At 42.6% G+C, this 19,487-nt stretch overlaps 1 long non-coding RNA gene and 1 pseudogene across 1 annotated transcript; both read left to right on the forward strand.

The window, feature by feature from the left end:
• Positions 1 to 7,708: 7,708 nt before the first annotated feature.
• LOC147991249 (uncharacterized) lies at positions 7,709 to 9,748 on the forward strand (annotated as a pseudogene).
• Positions 9,749 to 9,954: 206 nt separating this feature from the next.
• Positions 9,955 to 13,750, forward strand: LOC147991250 (uncharacterized). The gene is made up of 4 exons (XR_015612425.1): positions 9,955 to 11,396; positions 11,490 to 11,571; positions 11,679 to 12,561; positions 13,380 to 13,750. It is a non-coding gene; the product is annotated as an uncharacterized LOC147991250 (long non-coding RNA).
• The last annotated feature ends 5,737 nt before the right edge of the window (positions 13,751 to 19,487 follow it).

Genomic DNA, 19,487 nt, shown 5'->3' on the forward strand with positions numbered 1-19,487 from the left:
CTTCATCATTTTTATGAAAGCAATCACTAGAAAACGCTTTTTCTGAAAAATCTCTTCTAGCTCTAAGCATAGCGGTTCTTTTCTTACTTTCATCCATCGAAACATAAAGAGCTTTAATTGATTCCTCAACTTTAGGCACAAAAATTTTCATCTTGAGATTTTCTACATCATGAGAAATTCTATCAACACTTCTAGACAAATCATCAATCTTATTCAACTTTTCTTCCATTGTAGCATTCAAAACCTTTTGAGTGTTGATAAATTCTTTAATATTATTCTCAATATCAGAAGTGTTCTATTGTTATTATAAGAAGGATTACCATAATTATTAGAGGAATTACTAGGGAAATGCCTAGGATTAAAATTACCTCTATAAGCATTGTTATTGAAATTGTTTCGTGAGATAAAATTCACATATATAGCATCACTATTTTGCTCAATCAAAGTAGAGAAAGGCACATCATTAAAATCAATAGAAGCACTTTTATGAGCAACCAATTTCATAAGAGCATCAACTTTTTCACTCAAAGAAGAAATTTCTTCAACCGAATTAGCTTTTTTTACTAGTAGGAGCTCTTTCGGTATGCCATTGTGAATAATGCCATGATATTATCAAGCAATTTGGTGGCTTCACCCAAAGTAATTTCCATAAAAGTACCACCCTTGGTGGAATCTAAAAGATTACGAGAAACAAAATTCAATCCCACATAAAAATTTTGTATGATCATCCAAAGATTTAACCCATGAGTTGGGCAATTCCTTAGCATCATTTTCACGCTTTCCCAAGATTGTGCAACATGCTCATGTTCAGGTTGCTTGAAATTCATGATCTGGGTTCTAAGGGAAATAATTTTCGTAGGTAGAAAATATTTAGTAATAAAAGCATCTTTGCACTTATTCCAAGAATTGATACTATTGCGAGGCAACGAAGAAAACCAAATTTTTGCATGATCTCGCAAAGAAAACGGAAATAATTTCAACTTCACAACATCATTATCCACATCTTTTTTATTTTGCATATCACACAATTCCACGAATGTGTTAATATGGGACACACATCCGCATTAGGAGTATCAAAAACTTGATCTTTCATAACAAGTTCCACAAAGCGGTATTAATATCACAAGACTCCGCACTAGTGGCGGGAGGAGCAATCGGAGTGCAAATAAAATCATTGTTATTGGTATTGGAGAAATCACACAACTTGGTGTTCTCTTGAGTCAGTGTGACTACGCAACAAGATTGCACTCAAAAACAGATCCGGCAAGAAAATGGCGAACGAAAAAGAGGGTGAATAAAATGGCAAATTTTTGTGAAGTGGGGGAGAGGAAAATGGCAAATAATGTAAATTGAGAGGAGACGAGATTTGTGCTTAGGAACCTGGTAGATGTTGATGATGTCCCCCGAGCAACGGTGCCAGAAATTCCTTTTGATGCTTGCTTGAACTATGTTGGTATTTTCCCAAAGAGGAAGGGATGATGCAGCACAGCAACGGTAGGTATTTCCCTCAGTGATGAGATCAAGGTTATCGAACTAGTAGGAGAACCACGCAACACTACGTGAACGACACCTGCACACAAATAACAAATACTCGCAACCCGACGTATTAAAGGGGTTGTCAATCCCTTTCGGGTAACGGCAGAAGAAATTGGCAAAAAGACGGGATAAAAATATGATAAATTGGATACATAGATCTCGCGGGAATGCGAGATAAAATAAATGAGAATAAATTACAGCAAGGTATTTTTGGTTTAATAGATCTGAAAATAAAAGCAAATAAAAATAGATCACAAAGGCAAATATAATAAAGAAGAGACCCAGGGGCCGTAGATTCCACTAGTGGCTTCTCTCGAGAAAAATAGCAAACAGTGGGTAAATGAATTACTGTTAGGCAATTGATAGAACTTCAAATAATCATGACGATATCCAGGGAATGATCATTATATAGGCATCATGTCCAAGATTAGTAGACCGACTGCTGCCTGCATATACTACTATTACTCTACACATCGACTGCTATCCAGCATGCATCTAGTGTATTAAGTTCATGGAAAACGGAGTAATGCAATAAGAACGATGACATGATGTAGACAAGATCTATTTATGTAGAAATATACCCCATATTGTTATCCTTAATGGCAACGGTACGTACGTGTCGGTTCCCCTTCTTTCACTGGGATCAAGCACCGTAAGATCGAACCCATCACAAAGCACCTCTTCCCATTGCAAGATAAATAGATCAAGTTGGCCAAAAAAACCCAAATATCAGAGAAGAAATACGAGGCTATAAGCAATCATGCATATAAGAGATCAAAGAAGACTCAACTAACTTTCATGGATAAAAAGATAGATCTGATCATAAACTCAAAGTTCATCAGATCCCAACAAACACACCGCAAAAAGAGTTACATCATATGGATCTCCAAGAGACCATTGTATCGAGAATCAAAAGAGAGAGAGAGGAAGCCATCTAGCTACTAACTATGGACCCATAGGTCTACAAAGAACTACTCACGCATCATCGGAGAGGCACCAATGGACACGATGAACCCCTTTGTGATGGTTTCTAGATTGGATCTAGTGGTTCTGGAACTTGCGGCGGTTAGAATTGATTTTCGTCGACTCCCCTAGGGTTTCTGGAATATTAGGGTATTTATAGAGCAAAGAGGCGGTTTGGGAGGCCACCGAGGTGGGCACAACCCACCAGGGTGCGCCTTGGTGTCTTGTGCTCATATTAGGTTCCCTCTTCGGTACTTCTTTGGCTCACTGGATGTCTTCTGGTCCAAGAAAATCCACAAAAAGTTTGCTGTGTTTGGACTCCGTTTGGTATTGATTTCCTGCAATGTAAAAAACATGCAGAAAACAACAACTGACACTTGGCACTATGTCAATAGGTTAGTACCAAAAATGATATAAAAATGACTATAAAATGATTGTAAAACATCCAAGAATGATAATATAACAGCATGAAACAAAAAAATTATAGATATGTTGGAGACGTATCAGGGACCCCCTAAAAGAATTGAACAAGACTCTCAAAGAATTAACACTGATGCACCTAGTCCTTCTAAAAAATAAGAAGAAAAAGAAAAATGATAGGACTTTGCATACCTCTAGTGAACCTAAAATAGAAAAACCTCCTGAAAATAACAATGATGTCTCTATCTCAGATGCCGAAACTCAATCTGGTAATGAACATTCACCTAGTGATAATGAAAACCACAATGATGATGTTCATGAACATGCTCAACCAGATAATGACAAAGAACCAGATAATGATGTTGACATTGAACCTGCTATTGATCTTGATAACCCACAACCTAAAAATAAGCGATATGCCAAAAGAGACTTTGTTGATAGAAAACATGGTAAAGAAAGAGAATCATGGGTTCAGAAACCCATGCCCTTTCCACCTCAATCATCCAAGAAAAAAGATGATGAAGAATTTGAACGCTTTGCTAAAATGCTTAGGCAAGTCTTTTTGCGTACCTGTTTGACTGATATTTTAAAGATGGCCCCTTATGCTAAATATATGAAAGAATTTGTCACTAATAAAAGAAAAATACCTGAAGCTGAAATCTCCACCATGCTTGCTAATTATTATTTTAAGGATGGAGTATCTAAAAAACTTGGAGATCCAGGAATACCAACTATACCTTGTTCCATTAAAAGAAATTAGGTCAAAACTGCTTTATGTGATCTAGGAGCTGGTGTTAGTGTTATACCTTTCTCTTTATATAAAAGACTTGATTTGAATAAACTCACACCTACTGAGATATCATTGCAAATGGCTGACAAATCAACTGCCATACCTATCGGTATCTGTGAGGATGTGCCCGTTGTTGTTGTTGCAAATGTTACTATCTTAATAGACTTTGTTATACTTGAGATGCCCGAGGACAACATGCCGATTATCCTTGGTAGACCCTATTTGAATACTGCATGGGCTGTTATTGATTACAATAAAAGAAAAGTAACTTTTCATATCAATGGTAATGAGCATATGGTGCATTTTCCGAAGAAACAATTTCAAGTGAATGGTATTAATGTTATTAAAAAATCTCTGACAATCACTATTGGAAGTTTTCAACTCCCCTTACCTACTACCAAAAAGGAATATGAAATACTTATTGTAGGGGGATATGCCTATTCCCGTTGAGGTAACTTAGTGTTCTATGAAAGTTCTTCGGGTTGATGTTAATCGAAAGTGATTGTTAATAAAGCTTGATCAACCTTATAAATGAATTGTTTTCGAAAGACATGTGGTCAAGGAATTTACTAAGCACAACCTTCTGTCCCCACTTTTTGTTTTATGTTTTTCTTAGTTAAATAAATTAAAATGCCATGTCTATCCTATTTTCTTAGTTTTCCGTGCAATAAAAAGTGGTGAAAAATAAAAGTGTTCAAAATGACCTGAAAAATTAACATGATTTTTTCTGAATATTTAAGAATTTTTGGTGCAAATACCATCATTGGGGGGTGCCCCTGGTGCCCAGAAGACACCAGGGTGCGCCAGCCACCCCAGGCGCGTCCTGGTGGGTGGTGGGCCCCATGTGGCCCCCTCACTTATCCCTTTAGCCCAAGTCATCTCCTACCTCCAGAAAAATCACTCTTGCTCTCTCTCTCTCTCTCTCTCTCTCGTGTTCTTGCTCTCAAACCTGCAGATTTCGATCTCTTGGCCCGAAGCTCCATTTCCGAAACTGTTTTGGGGATTGCTACTTGGTATGTGATGGAAATATGCCCTAGAGGCAATAATAAAGTTGTTATTTATATTTCCTTATATCATTATAAATGTTTATTATTCATTCTAGAATTGTATTAACCGGAAACTTAGTACATGTGTGAATACATAGACAAACAGAGTGTCACTAGTATGCCTCTACTTGACTAGCTCGTTGAATCAAAGATGGTTAAGTTTCCTAGCCATAGACATGAGTTGTCAGTTGATTAACGGGATCACATCATTAGAGAATGATGTGATTGACTTGACCCATCTATTAGCTTAGCACGATGATCATTTAGTTTGTTGCTATTGCTTTCTCCATAACTTATACATGTTCCTATGACTATGAGATCATGCAACTCCCGAATACCGGAGGAACACTTTGTGTGCTACCAAATGTCACAACGTAACTGGGTGATTATAAAGGTGCTCTACAAGTGTCTCCGATGGTGTTTGTTGAGTTGGCATAGATCGAGATTAGGATTTGTCACTCCGATTGTCAGAGAGGTATCTCTGGGCCCTCTCGGTAATGTACATCACTATAAGCCTTGCAAGCAATGTAGCCAATGAGTTAATTACGGGATGTAGCATTACAGAACAAATAAAGAGACTTGCCGGTAACGAGATTGAAATAGGTATTGAGATACCGACGATCGAATCTCGGGCAAGTAACATACCGATGACAAAGGGAATAATGTATATCGTTATGCGGTTTGACCGATAAAGATCTTCGTAGAATATGTAGAGGACAATATGAACATCTAGGTTCCGCTATTGGTTATTGACTGGAGACGTGTCTTGGTCATGTCTACATAGTTCTCGAACCCGTAGGGTCCTCACGCTTAACGTTCGGTGACGGTCGGTATTATGAGTTTATGTGTTTTGATGTACCGAAGGTAGTTCGGAGTCCCAGATTTGATCACGGACATGACAAGGAGTCTCGAAATGGTCGAGATGTAAAGATCAATATATTGGAAGCCTATGTTTGGACATTGGAATGGTTCCGGATGAGTTCGAGCATTTTCCGAAGTACTGGGACGTTACCGGAACCCCCTGGGGAGTATATGGGCCTTATTGGGCTTTAGGGGAAAGAAAGAGGGGATACCTAGGGTAGGCCGCGCCCCCCAAGGCCTAGTCCGAATTGGACTAGAGGGAGGGGCGGCGCCCCCTCCTTCCTTCTCTTTTCTCTTTCCCTTCCTTCTCTCCTACTCCTACATGGAAACAGGGGAATCCTACTCCCAGTGGGAGTAGGACTCCCTAGGGCACGCCATAGTAGAGGGCCGGCCCTCCCCCTCCTTCACTCCTTTATATACAGGGGAGGGGGGCACCCCATAGACACACAAGTTGATCATTGATCTCTTAGTCGTGTGCGGTGCCCCCCTCCACCACAATCCACCTCGGTCATATCATAGCGGTGCTTAGGCGAAGCCCTGTTCCGGTAGCATCATCATCACCGTCATCACGCCGTCGTGCTGACGAAGCTCTCCATCGACACTCTGCTGGATCGTGAGTTCATGGGACGTCACCGAGCTGAACGTGTGCAGATCGCGGAGGTGCCGTACTTTCGGTACTAGGATCGGTCGATCGTGAAGACGTACGACTACATCAACCGCGTTCTCATAACGCTTCCGCTTACGGTCTACGAGGGTACGTGGACAACACTCTTCCCCTATCGTTTCTATGCATCACCATGATCTTGCGTGTGCGTAGGATTTTTTTTGAAATTACTGCGTTCCCCAACAGTGGCATCCGAGCCAGGTTTATGCATAGATGTTATATGCACGAGTAGAACACAATGGAGTTGTGGGCGTGGGTATATACATATTGCTTGCCGTCACTAGTTGATTCTTGATTCGCCGGTATTGTTGGATGAAGCGGACCAGACCGACATTACGCGTACGCTTACGCGAGACTGGTTCTACCGACGTGCTTCGCACACAGGTGGCCGGTGGGTGTCAGTTTCTCCAACTTTAGTTGAATCGGATTCAATGAACAAGGTTCTTTCTGAAGATCAAAAAGCAATCACTATACCGCGTTGTGGTTTTTGATGCGTAGGTAAGAACGGTTCTTTCTCAGCCTGTAGCAGCCACATAAAACTTGCAACAACAAAGTAGAGGACGTCTAACTTGTTTTTGTAGGGCATGTTGTCATGTGATATGGTCAAGACATGATGCTAAATTTTATTGTATGAGATGATCATGTTTTGTAACACAGTTATCGGCAACTGGCAGGAGCCATATGGTTGTCGCTTTATTGTATGAAATGCAATCGCATGTAATTGCTTTACTTTATCACTAAGCGATAGCGATAGTCGTAGAAGCAATAGTTGGTGAGACGACAATGATGCTTTAATGGAGATCAAGGTGTAAAGCCGGTGACGATGGTGATCATGACGGTGCTTTGGAGATGGAGATCAAAGGCACAAGATGATGATGGCCATATCATATCACTTATATTGATTGCATGTTATGTTTATCCTTTATGCATCTTATTTTTCTTAGTTCGGCGGTAGCATTATAAGATGATTATAAGATGATCTCTCACTAAATTTCAAGGTATAAGTGTTCTCCCTGAGTATGCACTGTTGCTACAGTTCGTCGTGCCGATACACCACCTGATGATTGGGTGTGATAAGCTCTACGTTCACATACAACGGGTGCAAGCCAGTTTTGCACACGCAGAATACTCGGGTTAAACTTGAAGAGCCTAGCATATGCAGATATGGCCTCGGAACAATGAGACCGAAAGGTCAAGTGTGAATGATATAGTAGATATGATCAACATAGTGATGTTCACCATTGAAAACTACTCCATCTCACGTGATGATCGGACATGGTTTAGTTGATATGGATCACGTGATCACTTAGATGATTAGAGAGATGTCTATCTAAGTGGGAGTTCTTAACTAATTTGATTAATTTAACTTTAATTTATCATGAACTTAGTACCTGATAGTATTTTGCATGCCTATGTTGTTGTAGATAGATGGCCCGTGCTGTTGTTCCGTTGAATTTTAATGCGTTCCTAGAGAAAGCTAAGTTGAAAGATGATGGTAGCAACTACACAGATTGGGTCCATAACTTGAGGATTATCCTCATTGCTGCATAGAAGAATTACGTCCTGGAAGCACCGCTAGGTGACAAACCCGCTGCAGGAGCAACGCCAAATGTTGTGAACTCCTGGCAGAGCAAAGCCGATGACTGCTCGATAGTTCAGTGTGCCATGCTTTATGGCTTAGAACCGGGACTTAAACGATGTTTTGAACATCATGGAGCATATGAGATGTTCCAGGAGTTGAAGTTAATATTTCAAGCAAATGCCTGGATTGAGAGATATGAAGTCTCCAATAAGTTCTACAGCTGCAAGATGGAGGAGAATAGTTCTGTCAGTGAACATATACTCGGAATGTCTGGGTACCACAACCACTTGACTCAACTAGGAGTTAGTCTTCCTGATGATAGTGTCATTGACAGAGTTCTTCAATCACTACCACCAAGCTACAAGAGCTTCGTGATGAACTATAATATGCAAGGGATGGATAAGACGATTCCTGAGCTCTTCGCAATGCTAAAGGCTGCGGAGGTAGAAATCAAGAAGGAGCATCAAGTGTTGATGGTCAACAAGACCACCAGTTTCAAGAAAAAGGGTAAAGGGAAGAAAGGGAACTTCAAGAAGAACAACAAGCCAGTAGCTGCTCAAGTGAAGAAACCCAAGTCTGGACCTAAGCCTGAGACTGAGTGCTTCGACTGCAAAGGGACTGGTCACTTGAAGCGGAACTGCCCCAAGAATTTGGCGGAGAAGAAGGATGGCAAAGTGAAAGGTATATTTGATATACATGTTATTGATGTGTACCTTACTAATGGTCGTAGTAGTACCTGGGTATTTGATACTGATTCAGTTGCTAACATTTGCAACTCGAAACAGGGGCTATGGATTAAGAGAAGATTGGCTAAGGACGAGGTGACGATGCACGTGGGAAATGGTTCCAAAGTCGATGGGATCGCCGTCGGCACGCTACCTCTACATCTACCTTTGGGATTAGTTTTAGACCAAAATAATTTTTATTTGGTGCTAGCGTTGAGCATGAACATTATATCTGGATCTTGTTTGATGCGAGACGGTTATTCATTTAAATTAGAGAATAATGGTTGTTCTATTTATATGAGTAATATCTTTTATGGTCATGCACCCTTGATGAGTGGTCTATTGTTACTAAATCTTGATAGTAGTGATACACATGTTCATAGCATTGAAGCCAAAAGATGCAGAGTTGATAATGTGTAACAGCCTGGATTTTGGCCCTTTTCTTTTTCTTCTGATTTAATTGGTTTTTGCTCTGTTTTTCTTTTTGGAGTGGTTATGTGGCCTTGTCACCTGGGAAATCATCTTAATTTCCTCTACCAAGTGTCTCATCATCCTAAAAACCTTGCCAAGACCATGTCACTCCATTTCTTGACCAAACCCTAATTTCTTTTTCTAGGAAATATATCTTTTTCTATTAAGGAATAACCCTGTCTGCCCTAGGTTGTGAAGCAACCCATATTTTTTCCCATCCAATAATCCCCAAATAATTCTTATAAATTTTTTGGGTCATATATTCCTCAAATATGGCCAAATATTTCATTGGCCATATTTCTCATCATGCTCAATAAATTCATTTCCTATTCTGTCCTAAATGGCACATTGTGAAGCAAGTGCTATTTATATTTTTCCCATTTGCCCCCAAACTTTTTGGGCATGATATATCATCCAAATAATTGACCTGTGCCAAAATGCAACTTTATTTGACTAGCAAAACTTCCTCAGTGATTTTTTAAAGTTCCTGTCTGAGGGAAGCCTTTGTGAAGGAAGTGCTAGCTAGAGTTATCCAAATGAGTTGAAATTTTGCATGCCTCTTCTTGTGCTCATATTATCTCACTCCTACAAATTTCAGCTCCATCCCTTGATCTATGTGAGCAAAACATCAAATCTTTGATTCTGTCAATATTTTCAGGTTGTGAAGCAAGTATATTTTATGTTGATTAATTTTGCCTGAAAATTTACTAGAGAATTCTCCTACCCAAATAAATTCTCTCCACCAAATTTGGCATCAATTATTAAAGACTATATTTCTCTAGAAGTTTTGCAAGTTTTTGGACAGAGGGAATAGCTGTGAAGGAAGTACCATTTTGGTAAAACCAATTGGTATGAAATTTTGACAGCAACTTTATCTGGCCAAATCACTAAGCCTTGCAAAATTTCATCTCCAGTGGTTACTCTATATGAGTGAACCATGATGATTTTGATTCTGGACCAATAATGGTAGTTACAAAGCAACCATATTAATTAATGGTCCATTTCCCCTCAAACTCTTCAGAATCATAGTCCTTAAGCTAATCATCTCAGACAAATCCATTTGGTCTAAGCACTTCCCTCTTGATCATCAGTGCACGGTCAAATTTACTGCAGTAAACTTCAGGCGGTGGTTACCATTTAACCATAGCAGTTTTAACCAAACTACCACCTCAGTTGCAACCTCCCCAGGAAGGACTAACTCCCAGACATCTCTTGGCATGGCTTGTGGCACTGTGTGCACCAGTGCACACGATAACCACCATTTTGGCACGCACCGGCCGCGTCCAGAGTGTCTTCTTGCTCGGGCTCCTTCTCTGCTCGGCGTCTCAGCGAGCACGGGCCTGTCCAGCGGGTTCCCCACGTTGTCGCTGTCCTCCTGGAGCCACTTCCCCCTCCGTAAGCCCTCCGCCAGCGCTTGTCGCTGCGCGCCCACGGGAGCACTGTGGCCGACCGAGCATTTATGGTGCCGCAACATCTTCCTCCTCTGCGCCCTCGGCCCCTCTTGCCCTGTGCACCGCTGTAGCTCGTCCGGTTCCTTCTCGTCGTGATCCCGCACCTCCCCGTGATCGCTGGCCGTTGCCAGAGCGTGGCCGGACGCGAGCGGCGACACCCAAGCCACGGCTACGCGTCCGTGGCCTCCCCTCGTCGCCCCGGCTATATATAGCCAGCCCCGAGACCTCCTGAGCACCTCACCAGCCTCCCCTCGCTCCACTAGCTCTCCCCAACCACTTGCCTGAGCTCCGGAGTCCCTCTCTGCCCTCCATGGCCGTCGTGCCCATCGTCGGCCTTGGCCTAAATTGGCTCAACCATGCCCTCCCTCTCCTTCTTTCCACCTCCAAGAGCCCCACCAAACTCCTGTGGACCTTCCCAGTTCCTCGTTTCGTCGCCGGAGCCACTGTGGCCGCGACCCCAAGACTTGGCCGCCGCCTCTGTCCTCGGACGCCGCGAACCCCGTCGCCCCGCTGCTCCTTCCCGGCCGCCATGCGTGGTCTGAACGGGAGCGGAGCATCTTCCCGCGGCCGCCGGTGGCCTTCCCCTGGCCTGAGACGGCCGGAGCTAGCCAGGCCCCGCCGGCGTCGCGCCCTCCCCTGGCTTCCTCTGCTTCTGGTCGGTGGGAAGCGAGGAAGAGGACGATGACCTGGTCAGCCCGCCCCCTGACCCCACCTGGCAGCGACCTAGGCGTCCGGTCCCGCCGCTGCGCGTTGACCCGGTCTGCCCAAGTGGATAAGTGACGGGCCCCACCCCGTGGGACCCGCACGTCAGCGACCCCACGCCCGGCCCCGCCACTGCCCACGTGGTTAAGAGGAAGCGTACTTCAGAAAGTACGTTTTCCCGCGAAGTAAGCGTATTTCGCCTCTGCTTTATTCCGGAATGCGCTTTCTCAGTTCTGAAGACGTATTTCCTAAAATGTGTTTTCTGTTTTCTCACTCAGGGGCCTGTTTGTAGGAATCTTTTCAGAGATAGGTCCATGGCAGAAAACACCTTATATCTTTTCAACCGTAGCTCCAAATCAGGTGATTCCAAAGCCCAGTTCTTCGTTTCGTCGAGTCCGTTCCGATGGAATCATTTCACCATGTTTTGACATTCTGAAAATGACCATTTTGCCCCTGCCCTTATTCAGCCCCCTCCGAGAGAGTACATTTTCCGGTGATTCTTTCCGCGAGCTTCTCGCAGTTCTTCTCGGTGATTTCTTCCACCCCAGGCAAGCCACACCCTCCATTTGCATGATTGCAATGCAGTGACATGGTTTATTTACTTGAACTTGTTTAAAATATTGCATTAGCTATGTATGATTTGTTCATGGCATTTCCCGGAGTATGGTTTTGATCTTGATATTGCCAGGCTATTGCTTGGAGTTTTAGGACTTATGATTATGTGGATGACATGTGCCTTTGGATTCTTAGTGGCTATTATGATTATTTTCATGATGGTATCTGGTATTATCTTGGAGTATTACTTTGGATATCATGTGCCTTTGGATTCTTAGTGGCTATTATGATGATGGTATCTGGTATTATTTTGCAGTATTACTTTGATATCATGTTGCCTTTGGATTATTAGTGGCTAGTGTTAGTTTCACCATGATGCTAGTTGATATTATGTTTTGGAGTATGATGATGGAGATGATGCTTGCATGTGGATCATAGCTGGATAGTTAGTTCTTGATAGTTGAGTAGTAGTCTTATCATTCTTGGATTCATCATGATAGTAGTGTTATGCTGCCCTCAGAGTATTTTGGAGATACGGTATTCAGCTTTGGATTATCTGTTGGATATTGGTATGACTTGGATTATAGGTAGATAGATGATATCGGAGCATCAGGCATTACTATTTTATTATGGGGATAAATTCCGTCATTAAGTTGGTCAGGTGCCACCGAACCGTGCTTTCTCCAGTGCAACCACATTTGCCTTTTAAGGGAAGGCCCTAATGCGGTCTATTGTCGTGCCTCTCGCCGGTGCCTCCAACGAGGGAAGGTTATGGGCGTGCGGTACCCTGGCCCGGTAAGCAGACATAACCTTGTGTGCCCATTATTGTTGTTATGTGCACGTGTCCCCGTTTGGGATGGTTTATTGTTTTGGCCACGACGGTGTCGTTGTGTTTTTGGTAGACACGGGGCCACCCATGACTTAGCCCAAAGGGGAGTGAGTCGGAGTGGCCGAGAAAGTGTCATGGCAGTAGATCGGTTTTGTCGGAATGCCGTTGGTCCACCCGAATGGGAGTGCGAGGCCATGGGTTCTGTGGTGTGGGTAAAGTGCGCTACCTCTACAGAGTGTATTTAAATCTATCGATAGCCGCGTCCTCGGTCATGGGCATGGGTTCGTGCTAGGTCACACCGTTCAATCAACACTCACATGACGGAATGACTTATAGGTGATATATATGTTTATATGTTGAGCAGTGCAGATTGGCAGGATGATGATGTTGGAGACCAAGTGTTAGTCATGGTAGTGATCGCTGGAAGGATCACCGTTTGAGACCAAGTGATGGTCATGGTAGTGATCGCCGGAAAGGTCACCATTTGAGACCAAGTGTTGGTCATGGTTGTGATCGCCGGAAAGATCACCGTTTGGTTTTGATCACGAGGTGATCGATATGGTATATTGCTTGGCCGGTTAGCCAAGAGAGATATGGTTATGGAGCTCTGAGATGGTGATTTATCAGTATTGTATTAGTTTCATACCATGCTTAGTAGTTGCTTCATCATGGTAGTTGTTAATTAATTAACCTGTTAATGCTATGCTATTGTCTTGCCTTGATGTTTATGGTTGTTGTGAGCTTGCAAGTACATTCAATGTACTGACCTGGTGTGTCATGCCAGATTGCAGGTGATGCCATGATTGCTTGATTGCTTGTCGATGGTTGCCGTGCGTGCGAGCTAGATCATGTCCCAGCCAGAGTCCCTACGGAGTGAAGTTCACCACCTTCGTCATTGTTCCGCTGCTAGAAGTATTCCGCTGCTTCGAGTTGTTCCGCTGCTAGCATAGAGCAAGTGTTGTATCGCAGGCGTAGTGTCGCCGTGCTGATGTGCTTCTTTGTAACATCAGACCCTTGTATTATTATTCTTGTAATAAGAGCTGATTTGTTCTATGTCAAGCAGTGTCGTATTCCAGAGACTTCTCCTCGATCTCTGGGCTGGAATACGGGGCGTTCCGGTTTTTTTGAGCCGGGGTGCCACATAATGATAGTGCAACAAATTTGTGGCACTACCGTTTGGGTCATAAAGGTGTAAAGCGCATGAAGAAACTCCATTCTGATGGACTTCTGGAATCACTTGGTACTTGCGAACCATGCCTCATGGGCAAGATGACTAAAACTCCGTTCTCCGGAACAATGGAGCGAGCAACAGAGTTATTGGAAATCATACATACTGATGGATGTGGTCCAATGAACATTGAAGCTCGCAGCGGATATCATTATTTTCTCACCTTCACAGATGATTTGAGCAGATATGGGTTTATCTACTTAATGAAAGATAAGTCTGAAACATTTGAAAAGTTCAAAGAATTTCAGAGTGAAGTGGAAAATCATCATAACAAGAAAATCAAGTTTTTGTGATCTGATCGTGGAGGAGAATATTTGAGTTATGAGTTTGGACTTCGTTTAAAACAATGCGGAATAGTTTCGCAACTCACGCCACCTGGAACACCACAACGTAATGGTGTGTCCGAACGTCGTAACCGCACTTTATTAGATATGGTGCGATCTATGATGTCTCTCACTGATTTACTGCTATCGTTTTGGGGTTATGCTTTAGAGATGGCTGCATTCATGTTAAATAGGGCACCATCTAAATCCGTTGAGATGACACCTTATGAACTGTGGTTTGGCAAGAAACCCAAGTTGTCGTTTCTTAAAGTTTGGGGCTGCGATGCTTATGTGAAAAAGCTTCAACCTGATAAGCTCGAACCCAAATCGAAGAAATGTGTCTTCATAGGATACCCAATGGAGACTGTTGGGTACACCTTCTATCACAGATCCGAAGGCAAGATATTCGTTGCTAAGAATGGATCCTTTCTAGAGAAGGAGTTTCTCTCGAAAGAAGTGAGTGCGGCGAAAGTAGAACTTGACGAGGTAATTGTACCTTCTCCCTTATTGGAAAGTAGTTCATCACTGAAATCAGTTCCAGTGATCCCTACACCAGTAAGTGAGGAAGCTAATGATTATGATCATGAAACTTCCGATCAAGTTACTACCGAACCTCGTAGGTCAACCAGAGTAATATCCGCACCAGAGTGGTACGGTAATCCTGGTCTGGAAGTCATGTTACTTGACCATGATGAACGTACAAACTATGAGGAAGCGATGATGAGCCCAGATTCCGCAAAATGGCTTGAGGCCAAGAAATCTGAGATGGGATCCATGTATGAGAACAAAGTGTGGACTTTGATTGACTTGCCCAATGATCGGCAGGCCATAGAGAATAAATGGATCTTCAAGAAGAAGACTGACGCTGACGGTAATGTTACTGTCTACAAAGTGCAAAAGGTTTTCGTCCAGTTCAAGGAGTTGACTATGATGAGACCTTCTCACCCGTAGTGATGCTTAAGTCTGTCCGAATCATGTTAGCAATTGCCGCATATTATGATTATGAAATTTGGCAAATGGATGTCAAAACTGCATTCCTTAATGGATATCTTAAAGAAGAGTTGTATATGATGCAACCAAAAGGTTTTGTCGATCCAAAAAGTGCTAAAAAGTGTGCAACCTCCAACGCTCCATTTATGGACTGGTGCAAGCCTCTCGGAGTTGGAATATACGCTTTGATAGTGTGATCAAAGCATATGGTTTTATACAGACTTTTGGAGAAGCCTGTATTTACAAGAAAGTGAGTGGGAGCTCTATAGCATTTCTGATATTATATGTAGATGACATATTGTTGATCGGAAATGATACTAAATTTCTAAATAGCATAAAAGAATACTTGAATAAGAATTTTTCAATGAAAGACCTCGGTGAAGCTGCTTATATATTGGGCATCAAGATCTAAAGAGATAGATCAAGACGCTTAATTGGACTTTCACAAAGCACATACCTTGATAAAGTTTTGAAGAAGTTCAAAATGGATCACGCAAAGAAAGGGTTCTTGCCTGTATTACAAGGTGTGAAGTTGATTCAGACTCAATGCCCGACCACTGCAGAAGATAGAGAGAAAATGAAAGGTGTTCGCTATGCTGCAGCCATAGGCTCTATCATGTATGCAATGATGTGTACCATACCTGATGTGTGCCTTGCTATCAGTTTAGCAGGGAGGTACCAAAGTAATCCAGGAGTGGATCACTGGACAGCGGTCAAGAACATCCTGAAATACCTGAAAAGGACTAAGGATATGTTTCTCATATATGGAGGTGACACAGAGCTCGTCAAAACGGTTACGTCAATGCAAGCTTTGACACTGATCCGGATGACTCTAAGTCACAAACCGGATACATATTTTTTATTAAATGGTGGAGCTGTCAGTTGGTGCAGTTCCATGCAGAGCGTTGTGGTGGGATCTACATGTGAAGCGGAGTACACAGCTGCTTCGGAAGCAGCAAATGAAGGAGTCTGGATGAAGGAGTTCATATCCGATCTAGGTGTCATACCTAGTGCATCAGGTCCAATGAAAATCTTTTGTGACAACACTGGTGCAATTGCCTTGGCAAAGGAATCCAGATTTCACAAGAGAACGAAGCACATCAAGAGACGCTTCAATTCCATCCGTGATCAAGTCAAGGAAGGAGACATAGAGATTTGCAAGATACATACGGATCTGAATGTTGCAGACCTGTTGACTAAGCCTCTCTCACGAGCAAAACATGATCAGCACCAAGACTCCATGGGTGTTAGAATCATTACCGTGTAATCTAGATTATTGACTCTAGTGCAAGTGGGAGACTGAAGGAAATATGCCCTAGAGGCAATAATAAAGTTGTTATTTGCATTTCCTTATATCATGATAAATGTTTATTATTCATGCTAGAATTGTATTAACCGGAAACTTAGTACATGTGTGAATACATAGAAAAACAAAGTGTCACTAGTATGCCTCTACTTAACTAGCTCGTTGAATCAAAGATGGTTAACTTTCCTAGCCATAGACATGAGTTGTCATTTGATTAACGGGATCACATCATTGGAGAATGATGTAATTGACTTGACCCATCCATTAGCTTAGCACGATGATCATTTAGTTTGTTGCTATTGCTTTCTCCATAACTTATACATGTTCCTATGACTATGAGATCATGCAACTCCCGAATACTGGAGGAACACTTAGTGTGCTACCAAACGTCACAACAGAACTTGGTGATTATAAAGGTGCTCTACAGGTGTCTCCGATGGTGTTTGTTGAGTTGGCATAGATCGAGATTAGGATTTGTCACTCCGATTGCAGAGAGGTATCTTTGGGCCCTCTCGGTAATGTACATCACTATAAGCCTTGCAAGCAATGTAGCTAATGAGTTAGTTACGTGATGTAGAATTACGGAACGAGTAAAGGGACTTGCCAGTAAAGAGATTGAACTAGGTATTGATATACTGACAATCGAATCTCGAGCAAGTAATATACCAATGACAAAGGGAATAACGTATATCGTTATGCGGTTTGACTAATAAAGATCTTCATAGAATATGTAGGATCCAATATGAAAATCCAGATTCCGCTATTGGTTATTGACCGGAGATGTGTCTTGGTCATGTCTATAGAGTTCTCAAACCCGTAGGGTCCACACGCTTAACGTTCGGTGACGATCGGTATTATGAGTTTATGTGTTTTGATGTACCGAAGGTAGTTTAGAGTCCCAGATTTGATCATGGAGATGAAGAGGAGTCTCTAAATGGTCGAGACGTAAAGATTGATATATTGGAAGCCTATGTTTGGACATAGGAACGGTTCCGGATGAGTTCGGGCATTTTTCGGAGTACCGGGAGGTTACCGGAACCCCTCGGGGAGTATATGGGCCTTATTGGGCTTCAGGGAAAAGAAAGAGGGGCTACCTATGGCAGGCCACGCCCCCAAGGCCTAGTCCGAATTGGACTAGGGGGAGGGGCGGCGCCCCCTCCTTCCTTCTCTTCTCTCTTTCCCTTCCTTCTCTCCTACTCCTACATGGAAAGGGGGGAATCCTACTCTCGGTGGGAGTAGGACTCCCTAGGGTGCGCCATAGTAGAGGGCCGGACCTCCCCCTCCTCCACTCCTTTATATACGGGGGAGGGGGCACCCCATAGACACACAAGTTGATCATTGATCTCTTAGCCGTGTGCGATGCCCCCCTCCACCGTAATCCACCTCGGTCATATCATAGTGGTGCTTAGGCGAAGCCCTATTCCGGTAGCATTATCATCACCGTCATCACGCCGTCGTGCTGACGAAGCTCTCCCTCGACACTCTGCTAGATCATGAGTTCGTGGGACATCACCGAGCTGAACGTGTGCAGATCACGGAGGTGTCGTACTTTCGGTACTAGGATCGGTCGATCGTGAAGACGTACGACTACACAACCGCGTTGTCATAACGCTTCTGCTTACGGTCTACGAGGGTACGTGGACAACACTCTTCCCCTATCGTTGCTATGCATCACCATGATCTTGCGTGCGCATAGGATTTTTTTTGAAACTACTGCGTTCCCCAACAGTATGTCACTCCATTGCTCCAATTAGTTTTTGTTCTAGTGATTTAATTTTTGAGTATTTAGCTACTCTTGGTGCTGCTGTAGATGAGCTTGCATGTTGAATTCTTAGAGTTCTAAGTAGTTTGAATGCTTAATATAGCCTCTAGGCACCCATGTGAGTAGTTGCTATCAATCTTATGAAGTTTTGTTGACAAAAAAATTTGTGGCCCAAATTTTTTCGAATTTTATTCATAAGAAAAGATGAGTATCTTCAGGAAGTTTTCCTCCAAAAAGAATGCCAAGGGAGTCATTGGGGAATCGCCGGAAAATGACCTCAACATTCTGAGAATGGTGGAACTGTGGCCATGCGAATGGCCACATAATGCCTTCATGGATGAGGCCGTGTTCCATCAAGAGTTTGCCCAACTCATTGCCAATGCTGGGCTAACTGACTTCCTCGTAGAGGGTCATGCCAGAGGACATCGTTGCCTACCGTTACACCCGGGTAGTGGCAGAGCAGGAGCCCTGGGAGTGGGACGCTCAGGTGCCACCACCACAACACTTTCACGTGGGACCAAATGGCTACTTCAGGTGGTGATTACCATGCTAGGACAAAAGCCTAAGCTTGGGGGAGTACGTATTTCCAACGACATTATATTCATGTTCGCACATTTCATTCAAGTTGTCGGTGTCCATAGTTTTTCATTTTATTATCCATGTTAGATTTATTTTCTCGCTTTCTTCTTGTGTGTTTGAAAACTTCGATAAAATCCAAAAAAAACTCTTGCTTCTTTTCGGTTTTTCTTTCTAGTTTAATTTAGTTGTAGTATTAAAAGAAAACCCAAAATATTTCTTGTTCCTTCTTTGGCTTGTTGGGAGCTTTCCCGTGTAAATAGTTTTTCTCGTCTTTCATTTTTTTTCTTTTGCTTTCTTTGAGAAAAATCAAAAACACAAAAAAACATTTCAGTGTGTTTCTCTGAAATCCTTTTATTTTCTTTTGTTGAGTCATACTGAGGAGAAGACCATGCCGAAAATGTTGAGTGGATCTCATATGCATTATTGTTGGTCTAACAAAGAGCCCATATTATTTTGTCTTCTCCTTTGAATAAAATGTTGCAGATTCTAGCTTAGTCCACGACACTCTTGCACTATTGTAATTTTCATATCGTTCGGTCGTGCAAGTGAAAGTCAATAATGACGATATTCGATGAAGTGAATGTGGCAGGGAAAAGCGGGTATGAACTCAACTTGTTTTTGTTTTTGTAAATATGTTTAACTTCGTATCCATGATTCAGCATATTATTATTAAGCATGTTTGCAATGACAATTAGAGATTATAG

Source organism: Triticum urartu, chromosome 1A (genome assembly GCF_056163025.1).
Source record: "Triticum urartu cultivar PI428250 chromosome 1A, HENAU_Tu73, whole genome shotgun sequence".
NCBI lineage: Eukaryota > Viridiplantae > Streptophyta > Magnoliopsida > Poales > Poaceae > Triticum > Triticum urartu.